Source organism: Vulpes vulpes, chromosome 2, assembly GCF_048418805.1.
Source record: "Vulpes vulpes isolate BD-2025 chromosome 2, VulVul3, whole genome shotgun sequence".
NCBI lineage: Eukaryota > Metazoa > Chordata > Mammalia > Carnivora > Canidae > Vulpes > Vulpes vulpes.
Window position 1 is genome coordinate 15529850 of NC_132781.1, and position 19545 is coordinate 15549394.

The 19545-nt window shown below is 39.7% G+C and overlaps 2 protein-coding genes across 3 annotated transcripts in view; one reads left to right on the top strand and one right to left on the bottom strand.

Moving 5' to 3' along the window:
- The window catches only part of TANC2 (tetratricopeptide repeat, ankyrin repeat and coiled-coil containing 2), a 478177-nt gene that overhangs the window by 380052 nt on the left and 78580 nt on the right, over window positions 1-19545 (bottom strand). Inside the window, exon 3 of one of the 2 annotated variants that reach the window (XM_072746841.1) lies at window positions 9866-9899. The exons of the other annotated variant lie outside the window; for it this stretch is intronic. The gene's annotated coding sequence lies outside the window, so the exon portion shown is untranslated. The remainder of the gene's footprint in view (window positions 1-9865; window positions 9900-19545) is intronic. 2 annotated transcript variants of the gene reach the window in all.
- LOC140596239 (uncharacterized) overlaps window positions 1-19545 on the top strand; it is an 88896-nt gene that overhangs the window by 16848 nt on the left and 52503 nt on the right. The gene's annotated exons all lie outside the window — the stretch shown is intronic.

A 19545-nucleotide genomic window follows, 5' to 3' on the forward strand; every position in this document is an offset into this window, starting at 1 on the left:
ACTAAAATGTTTCTTGGAGATGTTTATAGTAGATGCCTCTATCAAATCTCAGAATAATAACTACTAGATGGAAGATTCTATCTTAGAAAACAACAAGATTAGCCCACTCATTACCATTTTTTTCTTCAACAGACATCTATTCAGCCATACTATATAGATAACATAGAGTAGCCACTTTGAAAGGACATTAAATTTACATTCTATGTGAGAAACCAAAAACACAAAGTGAAATAAAAAATAGAGCAAAAAGTTGCCTCCATTTTCAGTCTGAATAAGGGACACACACAACATGGTACTGAGTTAGAGGGGTGGGGAGGAGACATAAATGAAGGAGTAGCCAATGAACTCTTCCTGAAGATGTGATGATGTACATCTGGCTTCAAGGGAGGAGCAAGAAGAGACCAGAGGCACAGAGGCAAGAATATACATGCTGTGCTTGAGTGACAGTGGGTGTTTGGTTCATCTGTATGAAAGGTACATGAAAAGTTTTTAACCACCACAAAACATTGTTATTGTTGTTTCAAATGACCAATACTAAATTAGTTGTCCTCTTTCTGATGCTGTTTGTCCCTCCCTGAATTTCTGGACTCCTTGTTCATTCTTTTGACTTTTATTGAAGAGTTCCTTTTATTATTTCTCTTAGTACACATCTGCTGACATTCTTATTTTTATGAAAATGTCTATTTTACCTTAATTTTTGAAGAATATTTTTGCTAGATGTAGAATTCTAAGTTTGCCATAATTTTTCCCCACTCCATTATCTTCTGGTCATTCTGTTGTCTGGAGGTAACTCCATTGGCTTTGGTCCATCAGTTATGTTGGAAAGGTTAGCTGTCAGTTTTATTGTTGTTCATTTGAAAATAATGTACCTTTTTTCCCCTCTGGCTGATTTGAACATTTTAATAGTAGCATTTAGTTTTCAGTGATTTGACCAGGTGTAGTTTTCCTTGTATTTATCTTGCTTCAGATTTATAGAGCTTCTTGATTCTGTGACTTAATGTTTTCTGACTGGGGAAATTCTTGGCTAGTGTCTCTTCAAATATGTCTCCTGACACATTTCTTGTCTCTGCTCCTTCTGGGACTCCAGTGACAATCATAATAACAAAATCTTTCATAATGTCCCATATGTTTCTTACATTCTTTTCTCTATATTCCATAGTTTTTTTCTCTATACTTCAATCTGGATATTTTCTATCAACCTATCTTCTAGTTGACTAATCTGCAGATTTTTTTTAAAAAAATTATTTATTTATTCATGAGAGACACACAGAGAGAGAAAGAGAGGCAGAGACACAGGCAGAGGGAGAAGCAGGCTCCATGCAGGGAGCCTGATGCGGGACTCGATCTCAGGACTCCAGGATCACGCCCTGGGCCAAAGGCAGGTGCTAAACCATTGAGCCACCCAGGGATCCCCTGCAGGTTTTTTTTTTAATTGAAGTATAGTTGACACTCAGTGTTATATTAGTTTTAGGTATAAAACATAATGATTTGACAAATCTATACATTGTACTGTTCTCTCTACAAGTGTAGCTACCATCTGTCACCATACAACACTGTTAGAATACCATTGACTATATTCCCTATGCTGTACCTTTTATCCTTATGACTTATTTATTCCTTAACTGCAGGCCTGTATCTCCCACTCCCATTTACCCATTTTGCCCATCTCCCTGACTCTTCTCACCTATGACAACCATTTGTTTATTTTCTATGGATCTGATTCTGCTTTTTGTTTGTTTGGATTCTACATTTAGTGAAATCATATGGTATTTGTCTTTGTCTGACTTATTTCACTTAGCATAATAACTCTAGGTCCATCCATGTTATAACAAATGGCAAAATCTCATTCTTTTATATAGCTAAGTAATATTCCTGTGTGTGTGTGTGTACCACATTCTTTATCCATCCATCTATCAATGGACACTTGAATTGCTTCTGTATCTTGGTTATTATAAATAATGCTGCAGTAAACATAAGTGTGCATATATCTTTTTGAATTTGTGTTTTAGGTTTTTTTTGTGGAAGAGATTTCTCTTTATATGATGCTTACATATTTGGACAAATATGGACCAATTCACCACCCAAATGAGTTATGTGGCTTAGCCAGACATTTAAGAATGTCCAAATCATCTGTTAATTCCAGGTAGAATGTGTGATATAAACTTGTGCACACCAAACACTTGAAATGCTTATGATTTCATAAATGCTTATGAATTTAACAATTTTTCACTCAAAACTCTAAAATAATCATTAAACTATGCTTACTTAGGGCACAGAAGTCTTTCACATAATCTGATCTTTCCAAAGACACTATATGGAACTATACAGCTAAACTCGATCTCAGACTTCTGTAATTACATTTTGTAATAATAAAGATATTAAAGTATACTTATCTAATAATAGAATTTAAAATATTAAAAGAAAATGGTGTATAATAGTACCCACTGCTTAGAGTAGGCAACTCAATAAATATGTTATATGATAAAAGATACTAATGAAAAGATAGTGTCTAATCGTAATTAATTTTCTTTGGGTAAATACCCAGTAGTGGAATTACTGGACCACATAGTATTTCTTTTAATTTTTTGAGGAACCTCCATACATTCCACAGTGATTGCACCAATTTACATTCCTACCAAGAGTGCACAAGTGTCCATCTATTGGATTCTGAATTTCAATCATTATACTTTCACATCTAAGATTTACAATTATTTATCTTTTACTAATACTAATTCTCTGGTGAGATTCTTCATTTCATCTAGTTCCTTAAACATCCTAATCATATTTTTTATTGTATTATAATAATGTAATAATATAATAAATTATTATAATATAACAAATAAGCATGATTGTTCCCTGTAGGTTTATTGCCATGGTCTGTTTTGTCTCTTGATTTTCAGTCATTTAGTCCTGTTTCCCAGCATTATTGATTTTTTAATTGAATGCTAGAATTTGTATATGAAAAATTTTAAGACTGCAAAATTGTAAGACTCTCCACAGAAGAGTTCATTTTCTTCTGGCAGTGAGACAGACTTCAGGCACATCACCTTTATCCAGGTAAGACTAACTTACCTGATCCTAGGGCATAGCCTTTTCGGGACTTAAAGCCCTTGTTTATCAGAGTTCTTTCTCCTTGATGGATCCTGTGATGGTTAATTTTATGTGCAAATTTGAGTGGGCTAAGGGATGTTCAAATAGTTGGTAAAATATTATTTCTGGGAGTGTTTGTGAGAATGTTTCCAAATGAGATTAGCATGTGAATCAGTAGACTGAGTAAGGAAGAGTGCCCTCACCAATGCGAGCAGGCATCATTCAATCTGTTGAGGACCTGAATAGAACAAAATGGTGGAGGAAGGGTGACTTCTCTCTCTCTCTCTCTGCCCACCCCCCTTGAGCTAGGATGTTCATCCTCTCCTGCCCTTGGACATCAGCAGTTCAGGTTCTCAGGCCTTCTGACTCTGAGACTTATACAAGCAGGCCTCCTTTCTTAGGCCTTTGGCCTCAGACTGGGAGTTACACCATCAGTTCTTCTGGTACTCAGCCTTAAGTCTTGAACTAAATTATTTTGCCAGCTTTCCTGGCTCTCCAGCCTGCAGATGGCAGATCATGGTATTTCTTGGCCTCTATAACTGCTTGAGCCAATTCCTATAATAAATCCCCTCTCATATATATCTCTATATATATCCCGGTGTTGTTTTTGTTTCTCTGGAGAATCCTAATAGAGACCTGAAGCCCGACTTTTGTCTCCGCAATCTTAGGGTAATAATACCACCACCAATTTTTTTATATGCTCTGCTTCTATATTTTATTATTTTTTTATAAGTATTTTTTTTTTATTCAGAGAGAGAGAGAGAGACTGAGAGGCAGAGACAGGCAGAGGGAGAAGCAGGCTCCATGCAGGGAGCCCGACACGGGACTCGATCCTGGGTCTCCAGGATCAGACCCCGGGCTGCAGGCAGCGCTAAACCGCTGCGCCACCGGGGGTGCCCTGCTTCTATATTTTATAGTTGGGCTATATCTACATTATCAGAGTATATAGCTATTATATATGATAATCTCTTTTTGGCACCACGTAGTCTTAGTTATACTGGTAATTCTTAATGCTCACCACCAGCTCTTTTTTTTTTTTTTTTAAGATTTAGTTATTTATTCATGAGAGACACACACACAGAGAGAGAGAGAGAGAGAGAGAGAGAGAGAGAGAGAGATAGGCAGAGGGAGAAGCAGGCTCCCTGAAGAGAGCCCGATGTGGGACTCGATACTGAATCCTGGGATCACTACCTGAGCCAAAGGCAGGTGCCCAACCACTGAGCCACCCAGGCATCCCCTCACCACTAGTTCAGTTTTCCTGAACTTTTGTTAAAAGGTAGCATTCAGGAAAGCTTTCCTCACTTCACAGAGCTTCCCCTGTTGATTTTGGAAAGTATTAAAAAATAAGGCAGTTTACTCTATGATATTGCACCACTTTGGTCTGGGGCTTTTCTTTCCTCTCATCTCTGTTCACGTCCCGTTAAATTTTTTTTTAAGATTTTATTTATTTTTTCATGAGAGACACAGAGAGAGAGAGGCAAAGACACAGGCAGAGGGAGAAGCAGGCTCCATGCAGAGCGTCCGATGTGGGACTCGATCCCGGGACTCCAGGACCACATCCTGGGCCAAAGGCACTAAACCGCTGAGCCACCTAGGGATCTCCTAAACTTTTATTTCACCCTAAGTACTTTCTCTTTGGTGTGAGTCTCTGTCCTACAAAGGGATTGACTTTGAGAGTTCATAGGAGCCCCATCAAACCTTTGCCCATGGGCTCAATACTGATATGGTCAAAACCCCTCCCAGTTTCAGCTGCTATTCTCAAATTGACCTGCCCTCTTACCAGCCAGTGCCCATTGGCTATTTGGGGGTTTTCGTGTTCTCAGATCCATCATATATATTTTCCTTATCCTTTCTCCCACACAGACACTGATACCATGCAGGTCTTATGGCTCATGGTGGTTTCCACTTATATTCTGGAGTTTGTGGGGGTACCTTGTTACCTAGGTCTTTTGTAAATATTGTTCACAGGTTTGGGGTTTTGCTCTTCAGGTTTTCTCTCTGTCTTTATGTAAGGATTCAGAGAGAATGAAAAATTACTGATGCTGTCATCTTCCCAGAATTCTCTCCAGAGTTAATTCAATTATAAGTGTATTTTGTATTACAGTCCCTTTGGGAGCCTGCTCATAACTTATGGGTGTTGACATCTTGCTTCTGCTGGGCCTGGGAAGGTTAAGGGCTTTAAATCTTAGCTGTTTATGATACCACAATTAATGACCAAACATAAGGAAGCTAAAAATATGAACATAGTAAATTGCCAACCCACATGAATTTTTTAAAAAGCATTTAAATTTAATTATAGCAGAAATATTTCTGAGGATTTGGGGATTGTTCTTAATAAATAACAGAGATTATTCATGTATACATTCTCAGAATTAACACAATGAAGTTTTCATTTATGGGGTACATATACATAAATTTCTTGTGTACAAGCTCCATAGATATATTTGCATTTACTGTTGTAAATTTTAATTTTACTACTTTTGTAGTTGGGAAATTGTAACAACTGGAAAAAAAAGAAAATTATCAGTAGGCAGGAAGGCATACTGACAATTGATACTATCATTAGCTCTAATAGAGTCCAGCATGGGCCTTTAGAACTAGAAACAGTCTCAAGTGGTCATCTTGTCCAGACACAGGCTCAAGAATCTTTATAACTCAGTGTGTTTAAGTACTGACAATTTTTAACAATTAACATTATCTATAAGAGATGGGTTTTTGGTTTTGCTACCAGCTGAACTAAAGTGTAATGACAAGCAGCACAGCAGACAGAAACAATACTTTAAAAAAATGTAACAGAGCTATGGTAGCTAGGAAACAACAGCACAGATAGTACATTGAAGAGGAATAGTTGAGGAGCCAGGGTAACTCTAGGGCCATGTTATGATGCTACACAAGTGACACTGCACATGGTTGCCATAGCTACAGAACTGCACAAGCTCTAGACGCACAGACCCTATGTACCCACCCACCACTGCTTTCCACATCTGCCCCTCTGAGTTTTCTACAGCTCCAGCGTAAGGAGAAAAAGGCCATATGGCTTAAATCAAAATATTTTTTTCACTTCTAAATATCAGAATAAGAAATTTAGAGCAGAAGGCAAGGAAGCATTGGAAAATGTTTATTCCCAAGGGTCAGAACATCCACTCTAGGAGGAAAGTTGGGTGATGCTTACATTAAGCATCACCCACCTCCATGTCTACTTTCATGTTCCTTCTTACCCTCTCTGTTCCTCGCCTGGCTACACAGATTCTGTCTCTCTCTGACTTCTCTGCCCCCAATTCCCTGTCTTGACAGCAGCACCAGAGAGACTTATCACATCATCCAAAAGAATACATGTTGACTGAAGTGGTAGAGCAGGGATTAGATATTCTGATACTCTGTTTCCTTCCAATGGGATTAAAGAAATGCTTTTAGATGTCCCTGCCAGATTTAAAGCAAAACCCGAGTAAGCTGAAGGAAAAAACAGTAGTTGTTGAAGTTAGGGAGTGAAGACAAGAAAGGAGACAAAAAGAGAAAAGTATCTTAAGAATATATATATTTGGGGATCCCTGGGTGGCGCAGCGGTTTGGCCCCTGCCTTTGGCCCAGGGCGCGATCCTGGAGACCCGGGATCGAATCCCACATCGGGCTTCCGGTGCATGGAGCCTGCTTCTCCCTCTGCCTGTGTCTCTGCCTCTCTCTCTCTCTCCCTGTGTGACTATCATAAATAAATAAAAATTAAAAAAAGAAGAATATATATATTTTATTCATTTATTCATGAGAGACAGAGAGAGAGAAAGAGGCAGAGAGAGAAGCACACTCCATGCAGGGAGCCCGATGTGGGACTAGATCCTGGGTCTCCAGGATCAGGCCCTGGACTGAAGGCGGCGCTAAACCGCTGAGCCACCGAGGCTGCCCAGAAAAGTATCTTGGATGTAATTAGGGAAGTCCCCAGGTGTCATCCTGAATTTGGGGCTGAGGAGGTGGGTAATGACAAACACATGTTGGGAAGGATGCCCAGAGGGACATCTAATATTTCCTGGCATCCTCTTCCTGGTGAACTAACTTTTCTTTTTAAGATTTATTTATTTATTCTTGAGAGACACAGAGAGAGAGGGGCGCAGAGACATAGGCAGAGGGAGAAGCAGACTCCTTGCAGGGAGCCCGTTGTGGGACTCTATCCTGGATCCCGGGATCACGCCCTGAGCTGAAGGCAGATGCTCAACCGCTGAGCCACCCAGGCGTCCCTCCTGGTGAACTAACTTGTACTTGGTCAACTGGAGGACCTGCTTCTTCACATTCATGGATATCATAATGTGAATAAAATGGTTTAGGTACTTTCTGATTCTGTTTTTGGGATTTCAGCTGAAATGAAGTCTCTAGATTCTTTAAGCATACATTCATTCTCTGCTCATTCCTTATAGGTCAATCTTGCCCTAAATATCTAAGATGGTATGGCACAGAGGAAAGATGGCTTTGCTATCTGCATCAGTTTCCTAGTTGGTTAGTTGCTATAGCAAAGAACCACAAATTGGGTGGCTTAGAACAAGAGAAAGTTATTGTCTCACAGTTATGGTGGCCAGGAGTCTGAAATCACACTTCCTCTGAAACCTGTTGGTGAATCCTTCCTTGTTTGGTCTTAGCTTCTGGTCCCTCGCCTACAATCTTTGGTTTTCCTTGGCTTATAGACACATCACTCTAATCCTGCATGATCACGTGGAGTTCTCCCTCTGTCTCTTCATATGGCATTCTTTTTATAAGGACATCCATCATATAGGCACTAAGGGGGCAGCATTTCAACATACCTTTTCTGGAAAAGACACACTTCAACCCATAACACCATCCATCTTGTCTGAATTTAAATCCAAGCTCAGGCACGTATTAGCTTTGGGTCTTGGATAAACCCCTCTAAGCTGAGAGTTCCTTATTTATGAAATGAAATGGTAGGGGATGTCATAATCCCTAACTCACAGGGTTGTTGCCACATGGAAGAGTAGAAAAGGACAAAAGAAAGGAGCACATATGGGGGAGAGTGAGATGCTCAGCAGACTTGCTCTTTTGTAGGAATAAGCACTTCTGACTCAATGAGTGAATATTCAGGCACCTTACCTGAATATTCAGGTAAGGTGTCAGGCTGTGTGGTCAAAGGCAGGTGAGTAAACCTCTTCACATGATCCTGTGTAGGTCAATTTAAAGTAAAAAGCATTTGATATTCTTTAAATTCAAAGGCAGGGATGTAGTTAATACCTTGCACTTGCCTCTAGGCTGCCTGATACCCCATCCTGATGTATGACAAACTGTGCTCCCTACCATGTTCCCATCGCATTTCATGTTATTCTTATGAGGGTCAGCACAGCTAAGTATAGACACTCTGTGGTTCATTTGTTCATTCCGCAAATATTTATTGAGCAACCTGTATGTGCCAGGCACTGTTCTAGGCACTGAGAAAGTAGAACAAAGTAAAGAACCCACTCTCAGGGCGCCTGAGTGGCTCAGTCAGTTAAGCGTCTGCGTTCAGCTCAGGCCATGGTCCTGGGGTCCTTGGCTCTGCAGGGAGTCTGCTTCTCCCTCTCCCCTGCTCCCCACTCATGCTCTCTCTCTCTCTCTCTCTCTCTTGCTATCTTTCTCTCTCTCTCAAATAAATAAAAATCTTTTAAAATTATAAAGAACCCACCCTTAAAGAGCTTTCATTAGAGATGGAGAGACAGACAATAAACAAGTTGATTTCTTTTTTTCTTTTTTTTAAGTAGGCTCCGAGTAAGTAGGCTCCTGAAATGCTTAAAATACAATAAGCTATGTTTCTCAAACTTTGTTCTGCAGCATCACATAACTCATCCTGAGTGATATAAAGAAATCACTTTAGCTCAGGGAGAAATCCTGGGGTCCTAGGATCAAGTCCTACATTAGGCTCCCTGTGAGGAGCTTGCTTCTCCCTCTGCTAGGTCTAGGCATGAAGCCCAATGCAAGGCTTGAACTCATCATGACCCTGAAATCAAGACCTGAGTTGAGATCAAGAGTCAGATGCTTAACCAACTGAACCACCCAGGCACCGCTAGACTAGTTGATTTCTAATGCTGGATAACTATACATACTACAAAGAAAATAAAACAGAGTAAGGGGATAGAACATTAGGGAGGAGTGTGGCCAGGGAAGGCCTCTAACTCTAAAATTTGAACTGAAACCTGAGTATCATCATGCTGCCTAAGGAAAGAGCATTCCCGGCAGAGGGAACTGTCCATGTAAAGACCCCCAAGGCTGCAACATACATGGTGTATTCATGGAGCAGGAGGAAGGCCAATGTGGTTGGAGAGAGAATGTGTAAAAATTTGTTTTTTTAATAAGAGAGAGAGAGAGCATGAGCAGGGGGAAGGGTAGAAGGAAAAGCAGATTCCCCCACTGAGCAGGCAGCCAGATGAGGGACTCCGTTCTAGGACCCTGAGATCATGACCTGAGCCAAAGGCAGGTGCTTAACCAACTGAGCCACCAGGCATCTATAAACATTTAATAGTCAAAATAGGTAAGCCAAATTTCACAGAAAGTATGGGAGGCAGTATGATATAGGAAAAGGAGTCTAGGCTTTAAAGCCAACAAGACTTGAGATCAAACCTGAGCTTGCCATTCACCAGTTTTCTGTGCTCGAACATATCATCTAGCATTATGAGCCTCGGTTTTCTCATCTTAAAGTGGTAAAAATAAGAGTGTTGTAAAGTGAAAGTGAGATTTCAAATGAAATTTGAAAAAGAGTGAGTTTTAGAAGATGGATTTGTTTTTCAAGTCCAGTTCTGTAGCTTACTTACCTTGTAGCCATTGACTAAGGCTTGGCTTCTTCACCTATAAAATAGGAATAATGATATTATATAATGGGATTGCTATGAGGATTTAACTAGATGAAGAATGCTTTTAGGTTCTTCAGTTTTATTAGTATGTGTGTGATTGTGGATTTGTTTTTGTCTTTCTCAGAACTCAATATTCTCATTTAATCTGAAAACTTTTATTTTTTCAATTCTAGAAAATTCTCATTCATTAGTACTTTAAAGTGATGACTTTTGCCTCCGCTTGCCATTTTCTTTATATCACTCAGGATGAGTTATGTGATGCTGCAGAACAAAGTTTGAGAAACATAGCTTATTGTATTTTAAGCATTTCTATGTGCTTAGGCTTAGGGGTGGAGTTCTTTTAAGTGACCTCAGTTCTCCATATTGACCAGAATTTCCTGTCCTTTTTAAGGTGAATAGCCTTAAAATAAATGAGTTCAGGGATGCCTGGGTGGTTCAGTGGTTGAGCATCTGCCTTTAGCTCAGGGCGAAATCCTGGGGTCCTAGGATCAAGTCCTACATTAGGCTCCCTGTGAGGAGCTTGCTTCTCCCTCTGCTAGGTCTATGCCTCTCTATGTGTGTGTGTGTGTGTCTCTCGTGAATAAATAAATAAAATCATTTTTTAAAAACGAGTTCAGTAAGATGATAGCTACCAAGTTATGAAGTGTCAGGAAACAGCTTTAAAAAGGGGACACAGGGCAGCCCCAGTGGCGCAGCGGTTTGGCACCGCCTTTGGCCCGGGGTGTGATCCTGGAGACCTGGGATTGAGTCCCACGTCAGGCTCCCGGCATGGAGCCTGCTTCTCCCTCTGCCTGTGTCTCTGTGTGTGTGTGTGTGTGTGTGTGTGTGTGTCTATGAATAAATAAATAAAATCTTCTTTAAAAATAAATAAATAAAAAGGGGACACATGAACATTTATATATGTTCAAGGAAAGAAACCATAGAGAAATGGCAAGGAAGAAAAAAGCCAAGGGAGAAATGGCAGATATGGAAATAAGAAGGAATGATCAATCACACAGGAACAAGGCTATAGAATCAAGAATGGAAGATCCTGGAATTTGGAACCTAGGTAAAGGATTAGCTTTAACAGAAGAGTTTCAACTCTTCCTTAGAAACAGGAAAGCAGGGATCCCTGGGTGGCGCAGCGGTTTGGCGCCTGCCTTTGGCCCAGGGTGCGATCCTGGAGACCCAGGATTGAATCCCACATCAGGTTCCCGGTGCATGGAGCCTGCCTTCTCCCTCTGCCTGTGTCTCTGCCTCTCTCTCTCTCTCTCCCTCTCTCTCTGTGACTATCACAAATAAATAAAAATAAAAAAAAATAAAAAAAAAGAAACAGGAAAGCAAGAAAGAAAGGATGATAATTTATAAAAGTCATTGGGGAGAGTCTAGAAATTGAGGCCAGATAGCTCTGTTTTCTCTGACAATAGGATACAGGTGAGCAATGGAGATGGGAGCCCAGGAAGAGTTGAAGGTTTGTGTTATCAGCTGCAAGGAATAGGAGAGTGAGTCATATATGGACACATAAAGGAACTTTGAGATAGTCGAGCTGAAGTTGGAAACCATGCATTTATAACCCCACCAACACAGTGGCTAGGTACTATATTTAGGGCTGGGTAAGCCCTAACTGCCCACATGGAAGAGTAGAAAAGTATGTGGTTGAGTTGGTAGAGTTTGCAAGGCAGTTGCAGATAAAGGACAACCAAGCAAGGGAGCAGAGGATGGGGAAAAAGTGGGTGTAGTGACAAAATCAAGAATCTGAGTTGACTGTGAACTAAACCCATCCTCTAACAGTAACACAAAAATTGTATGAGCTGGACCATACCAGTGGCACAGTCAGCTTCTAGAAATGACAACATCACTCAGGATGCAGTGTTACTTTTGTAAGCAGATTTTCTCCTTAGGTAACAATTGCCCTGTCATTGTGGTAACAGGAATGCTTTCTTCCTGCTTTGCTAATCTTGATAAATAGATTCACTGTCTCCATAAGTCTCTTAACCGCCCCCCACCTCTGTAAAAGAGCACGTGATTGGTGTGGCCAGTATTCACCCCAGGTGGGCAAAGCCCTTGTACCAGGCCATTACCTAAGCCTTTGACCTTTGGATCAGGCATTGGCCCAATCAGCTGAAACCAGGGTGATGGGGTCACATGGCAGGCCTGATGCATAAGGGGCCTAAGACTTTCCACAATACTTTCCAGAAAGAATAAAACTGCAGGCAGGACTGTTCTCATAAACTTTGGAATAGCATTTCTCCTCTTGGACTTTGTAATAGATCTCCATCCATTTCTCTACTTCTCACCTCTCTCCAAGTTGGGGAGCTGGACACAGTTCCAAAAAATTCCTGTATAGAGCACCTAATTGTATATGTTACATATGTTATATTTGCTTGGAACTTACTCTACCCACACACCCTATTCACATATACACATAAATAAACTCATACATTCTTTTTTTCTTAATCCCTGGCTTCCATTTCGAGGAAGAAATAAATTACTTTCTGCACATAATTTTCTTTCTGGCATGCCGACGTTAACAGTAGTAGTATAGAATCTTCCAAAGTGTGATAAAATGAATTGCTTCAGTTTCAAGGTGGGATTTTTACCACTTAATATAAAACATTCTGGCAATGTCTACCAATTTATATTATCTAGAGCAGGGTTTTGCAAATTTTTCTGTAAGGGGCCAGACAGTAACTGTTTTAGGCTTTGTGGGGCTGTATCACAGTCACTCATCACTCACATTATAGGATTTAAGCAGCCATAAACAATGTCAATCAATGAATGTGGCTGTGTTCCAGTAAAACTTTATTTACAAAAGCAGGTTGGATGCAGCTCAGGGCTGTAGTTTACCAATCCCCGATCTAGAGGATAATTATTTATGGTTTTCTGCTGTTGGGCAAAGTAGGCGCTGAACCTCACAAGAGCAGTAGTTCTTCTAACAAGATAGCATGGGGGGCTCACTGTTCTATTGACTTTCCTTATGTAGATTAAGTTATACAATAAGAAATTATTGAAGGTCAGCACATCACATAACTCTGGAATCACGCAGTGCCTAGCCTGTGTGGCATATGCAGCAGCACTGAATTTATTTAAAGTGATTTTTCTCCAGTTCCAATTTGAGACCTGATTAAGGCAAAGGAATATGCATTGTGTTCTCTCATTTATCCAGCCAACATATTGGTTCAGATACTGACAACTATAAAGGACATATAAATAAATCAAGCAAGATCCCTGTCCTCAAGGAGCTTATGATTTTAGTAAGGTATATTAACGAAGAGCCACAAACTGAGTGGCTTAAAAAAAAACAAATTTACTGTCTCACAGTTCTAGAGGCTAGAGGTCTGAGATCAAGGTGTCAACAGGGCTGTACTGCCTCTGAAATCTGTAGAGGAGAATCCTTCCTTGTCTTTTCTTAGTTTCAGGTGGGTTGCTTGCGATCCTTAGCATTCCCTGGCTTATAGCTATAGCACTTCAATTTCTGCCTCTGTCGTCACATGATGTTCTCCCTTTATGTGTGTCTCTCTTGTCCTCTTCTTATAAGGATACCAGTCATGACAGATTCAGGGCCCATCCTACCCCAATATAATCTCCTCTTCACCTGACTGATTTTACTGGCAATGACCCTATTTTCAAATAAGGTCATAATCTGAAGTACTAGAAGTTAGGACATCAACATATTTTTGGAGTAGAAACAATTCAGTCAGTAACATAAAGTAAGAATAAATGTAAAATCAATGTGAGAACTGTGGTTGCTATGAGGCAAGTCTCTGTAAAAGTACAAGGTGAGGGCAGTGATAAAAGAGGTAAGTTTTACCTGGAAGGATCAGGAAAGGTTCCATAGATGAGGTGAAGTTTGAGCAGATTCTGGAAAATGATGCCAGATGTTTGCCAGGTCCAAATGGGGTATATGGGACCTGGGGAATGGAAGGGCCATCCCCTGCAGGAGCAGCAGCAAGTAGTGTGATGTAACCAATTTCATAATGGTCCACTATACCCTGAAGGGGGTTTAGGCTTCCTGTTTTCCAGAGAAATAAAAATGAGATCTAAACACCTTGGCTATATTTGGTACATCTGTGACATTTATTCAAGATCACTGGCAGCTGCAAAACTTCAATATAGGAGGGGCTCAGGGAGACTACTTTTTAGGGAGGGAGGGGCAAAGGGCAAGGGAGAGAGAATCTGAAGCCAACTCCCTACTGAGCAAAGAGCCCAAGGCTCTCGATCTCAGGACCCTAAGATTATGACATGAGCCAAAATTAAGGGTCACTTAACCACTAAACCACCCAGGCATCATGGGGACAATCTACATAGAAGGCAGGTGACTAATCAAAGCTACCTTTGCATAATAAACACAGTTTTTATTTTGCCTGTTATAGAGTAATAAAAATAGCAATGTTGTCTAAAGATGCCTTTATTGGCACTTCACATAAAATGGAGAAAATGTTAATGTATATTTCAAAGAAGTACAACCAGGGGTGGCTTGAGAGGGCAGTGACAGAGACCATGAAAAAGGTCCTCTCAGGTTATCACCCACTTGCATCCCTAGGGATTAAATGTTGTTTCTTTTCACTTAGCACTGTACTACGTGATTAAATGTGTTATATCTCATCCCCAATTTATAGATGAAGGCAATGAGGTTTAGAAAGTTTAAATACAGGGACATCTGGGTAGCTCAGTGGTTGAGCCTCTATCTGCCTTTGGCTCAGGGCATAATCCCAGCCAGGGTCCTGGGATCAGGTCCCATAACGGGTCCCGTTATGGGACCTGATCCCATAACGGAATCAGAAAAGGGAGCCTCCTTTTCTGCCTGTGTCTCGGCCCCTCTCTCTGTGCCTCTCATGAATAAATAAATAAAATCTTAAAAGAAAAGAAAATAAAGAAAGGTTAAATACAGTGCCCTGCTCACACAACTAGTGATTTCATTTTAACTGATAACCTAAAAAACTATATAGTAAATGCATGAACTAGGATTCTGCACTGGCCCAACAGTAGCCACTAGCCACATGTGGCTATTTGAATGAAAATCAATTAAAAATCCTGTCTCTGGGTTACTCTTATCCACTTCAAGTGCTCAATAGCCACATATGGCATTGGACAGTGCAGAGACAGAACATTTTCATTAAAAATAAAATGACCACTTTATAACTGAGGACTGCCTCAATTTTGCCCGTTTGCTTTGTGTGTGATCAGATTGGTACAATATACCATTCTCCAGTTGTCCTAGGCAGAAAAGAACAGTTGGCCTTAGTATGTGAATGATGCATTACCACTACATTAAGGAACGTAATCTAATAGTTCAAATAAAGAAAAATTGCCATTAATAAATGCACTGAAATCAAAAGAACCTGCCCTGGGGCAATCAGTAGCATGTTTACTTTGTAATCAGTTACAGTTTCAGCAAAATAATATCATCCATCTCATTAAATTAGTATTGTCAGTTTAAATATCATTGGCTTGATAGTTTGATTTAAATTTAATCTGAAAAAAAAGACTTTGGTTCATAAGAAGTATATCTATTAGGAGTTTGCACCTGGTTTTATTTTTGTACATTAAGATAACATACTAGGGGTAATTTAAGCAAATATTAAGGCTCAATGGAGAATTTTCATTTCTCTTTAGAAGGGGTCATTACATTACCTGAGATTGAGAAACACTGTGAAAGCCTTCAGAATGAAGGAACCTAAACACATCACCTGTAACACAGTCCCAGGCCCACTGATCATGTGTGATTATCAGTATCCTATCATATCCAGATTAACTAGAGCACTCCTGGCACTCGTATGCCATAACTGTACCCAGAGATATATTATAATACTAACTGCAGCAGCTGGCAAGGCTTCACATAGATGAAACATTTTACTCCACAATTTTCTAATCACCCCCGTTTTAGAATTCAATTAGTAAAACTTGATTTACACTATTCATAAATACAGAATTTTGCACTACCCCTTCCTAGCTCTTAATAGACAGAAGAGTGTTTGTAGTGAGCAAGGAGACCACAAGGCAAGATCCACTTTTCGTTTTCTGGCACATGGATATTTTTTCTCTGTTTTAATCAGACCAACTATTCTCAAGTACCTTACTGAGGGAAATAGGACTCAAGAGCATCATTTTCATATTACCACTTTACAATGTTTTCCTTAAAGACTTTGTGTCTTCTCACGTAGTCTTCAGCCTCCAGCTTTCCCCTTGAAATCTATAGATGAATTTTACACTCTCAGAGGCAAACACTACTTTCCTCACCGTAAATGAGACACAGAGGCATATCAAGGCTGGGTGGGCTATCTCATTGGGTGCACCCAGGGCTACAATCAACTCAAGCTGGTCTTTTCACTGTGATTGCAACAGAGTAGCCCACTCAGGCAACTCCTATACCACCAGGGAATAAGCTCTTATTTTGAGTTGGATTGTATATTACATTGAAACCTTTTATTTATGTTGTTGACTGTTTAAGTATCCCCAGAACCCTGGCTGAATGTCTTACCTTTTATTTCACAAAAGTGTTTGGTGAATATTCCTACTGTTTCCTGCAAAGTGAGACTTAAGACACAGCTTCTTATGTAAGTGGCAAATAAGCTACCAATATCCTATGAACCAGAAGGATACTATAAAGTGCTAAAGAAAAAAACTGCTTGCCATCTTTTAAAATACTCCAAAGATATGCAAACTGAACACTAAGAAGAGTTTAAAAAATCTCCCTCCCTTCCCCTGAGAAAGTGTTTCTGGTTGTTGAGATAAGTAAGTTAAGCAATCTTTTACTCAAATCTTTCAACTGTACTGTAGTTAATTATAATTGTTGAAAGTTCAATTATGCTAAGCTAATAATAGTAGCCACCATGTATTTGGCTCTTACTCTATACCAGATACTATGCCAAGCTATTTACATATATTTTTTATTCCTTACAGCCAATTAATTAAAATATGTACTGTTATCTCTGTCTTACAGATTTAAAAAATGAAAACAAACAAAAAAAAAAAATGAAGAGGCCTAGAAATTAGCCTGAGGTCACATGGCTAATCAATGTTGGAGTCAGGATTTGAACTCAGAACTTCCTAAACTTCCAGGCCCCACAAGCAATAATATTATTAGGTATAATAAGGAGATATATGTTTATCATTATCATACTTATAATAATAATGATATATATATCATAATGAGCTATATTCCAGTTAATTTGTTGCTACTCCTCAAACTAAGCATTCTGATTTTCAATATTTCCAGCTTCCAGGGAAAATGTCAAGACAAAATTCTATTATGATCAGTTACAGATCATTCTTAAATTAGTTTAGGGTGTTGGCAACTCAAATATCTGTCACCAAGTACCCTTTTTTCCTGCTCTTAATTCATGAGGTTGGGCCCCAAATCCCCAAAGCACTTTCATCTCCAGTCAGAGAGGCATTATGAAGAGAATTGATGCCTTTTCATCCCAAGGTGAGCTCTCAACAGCGCTCTGCAACCATGCCCTCACTCCTCCAGTGGGGTCACCTGGGTGGGAGAGTAAGTAGCTGGGCATCCACAGGACAGGAGCAGAATGAATTATCTAGTTGAAAATTCAAGGGGAATTTTGAGAGCCTGGATTTTTATCAGGTTTCCTGGTAAGCATCCTAACTTGTGTCAAAAAAAATCACTGTACTTTAGAAAAACACAAGCAAGATTTAAATCAAGGTTACTTTTAGAAAATCTTAGTATTCATTTGAGTATTATTAGGTAAGCTTTGATAATTGTCTCTATAAACCTGAAACCAGCCTATTCATTGTGAAAACTGCTCTGCCTTCCCTACTCTCCCTCTACCTTCAGGCCCAGACTCAGAAAGCCTACCCATTCCTTATTACTTCTTGTCCCCTATCAATTTACTTAGGGGGAAATATCTGGGCAAAGAGAAGAATAACAGCGTGGCAGGTACTGACTGCATAGTTATTTCATATATTGTATACCTATCCAATAAAATTTACCTAATACAGAAATTGTGATGTGATGAAGTGGTCTGAAGTTTGTATTTGCACCATGAATAAAAAAAGTGTGCTCAGCAAATATGTAATATCTACATAATTATAATTTGCAAAGAAATAGGATGTTAAACATAAAGGAATAAAACATGTCTTTTGGTGTGGACTGAATTGCATCCATCACCCCTCCCTGTGCTGCAAATTCATATGTTGAAGCCCCAGTCTGCAGTGTGCTAGTATTTGGAGGTGGGGCCTTTTGGAGGCAATTAGGTTTAGATGAGGTCCTGAGGGTGGAGCCCTCATGATGGGATTAGTGCCCTGTTAAGAAGGTTTACCAGAGAGCTTGGCTTGCTCTCTGGTCTTGTGAGGACCAAGCAAGAAGTAGCTGTAAGCCAAGAAGAGAACTCTCACCAGAACCCTGACCACGATGGCACCTGATTTTGGACTTCCAGCCTGCAGAACTGTGAGAAAATTAACTTATGTTGTTTAAGCCACTCCGTCTGTGTTGTTTTGCTGTGACAGTGTGAGCTGATTAATACATCTTACATTACTTTGAAGTACCTATTTGCATGCAAAGATAATTAATAATTTTACAGTTACCATTTGCGTATTCGTTCATTAAAGCAAAACTGATAGGACCTCTCTTTGCCAATGCTTTTATGATCCTCTTTAACTTGGAAGTGGTAAAACTGCCTTTAAAAATTGCATAATGCAGTTTTCTCAATAGTTTGGACAGAATTATTGCCAATTAGAATTTTTAGAGTTTTACTCTTTTGCCCCAAAACTCTAAAGTTATTATGTATCATAACAAATTAAATGTTATAGCCCATAAGACACATGGGCACATTCTCATAACGAAATTTTGTGTTTTGTTGTAACAACGTTAAAATGGAATGGATTTACGTGGATAAATCGCTGAAGCTAGGTTATCAAGACATTGGACATTTTTAAATATAAGACAAAGTTCTAAATGAATATATATACCTATGAGCTCCATATGAACTAATGAGTAGACAAACTGACTCTACAATGTAAGTGTGGTTGCTGAGTTGTGCTTTGATCCATAACCATTTTTTAAAAATGGAAAATAACCACCTCCTGGCCCCTTTTTTAAAAAAGTGCATACTGTGCCAGCTGCCTTGAATGGAAGAGAACATTTTACACTCTATTTTCACAGCTGCCTTATCAGTTTCCTAAACTCAGGGTGGAGCGCAGGAACTATGGGAGGAGGGGACAAGGGGCTTTGTTGTGGTTTGAAGATAACCATATCTTCCCAGGCTAACCTCTAGAAGAGGAATGAAGACCTCTCCCCAGAAGGGGGAAGAAAGTGGGGCCTTAAAGAATTCTTCTTAGAGCTTACAGAGTAGTTGAAGCTTAAGAGTCTTTGGAGACCCTTACCAGCCTTGTGGGAAAAAATGATTTGATAGTCGATTGTTTTCATGTGGGCACTTTCCCAGACTATGCATAGTTCAACTAGATAAAACCTCTCCATTCCATCCTACCCCCACCCCTCCAAAATTTCCTGAGCCTCAGGTGTGGCAGGCTGGCTTTGTTCTGGATGAAGTAGGGCAAGAGCTACCAGGTGAATAAGGAAAGTACTTCTTAGGTCTTCTTGCCTGCTGGTCATCATGGCTGTGTTCTCTTTGGCTTTAGTGTGGAAATGAGAATTTCCACAATTTCAAAGGGAGTGTCTGCTACTGTTCATTATTAGCTGAATA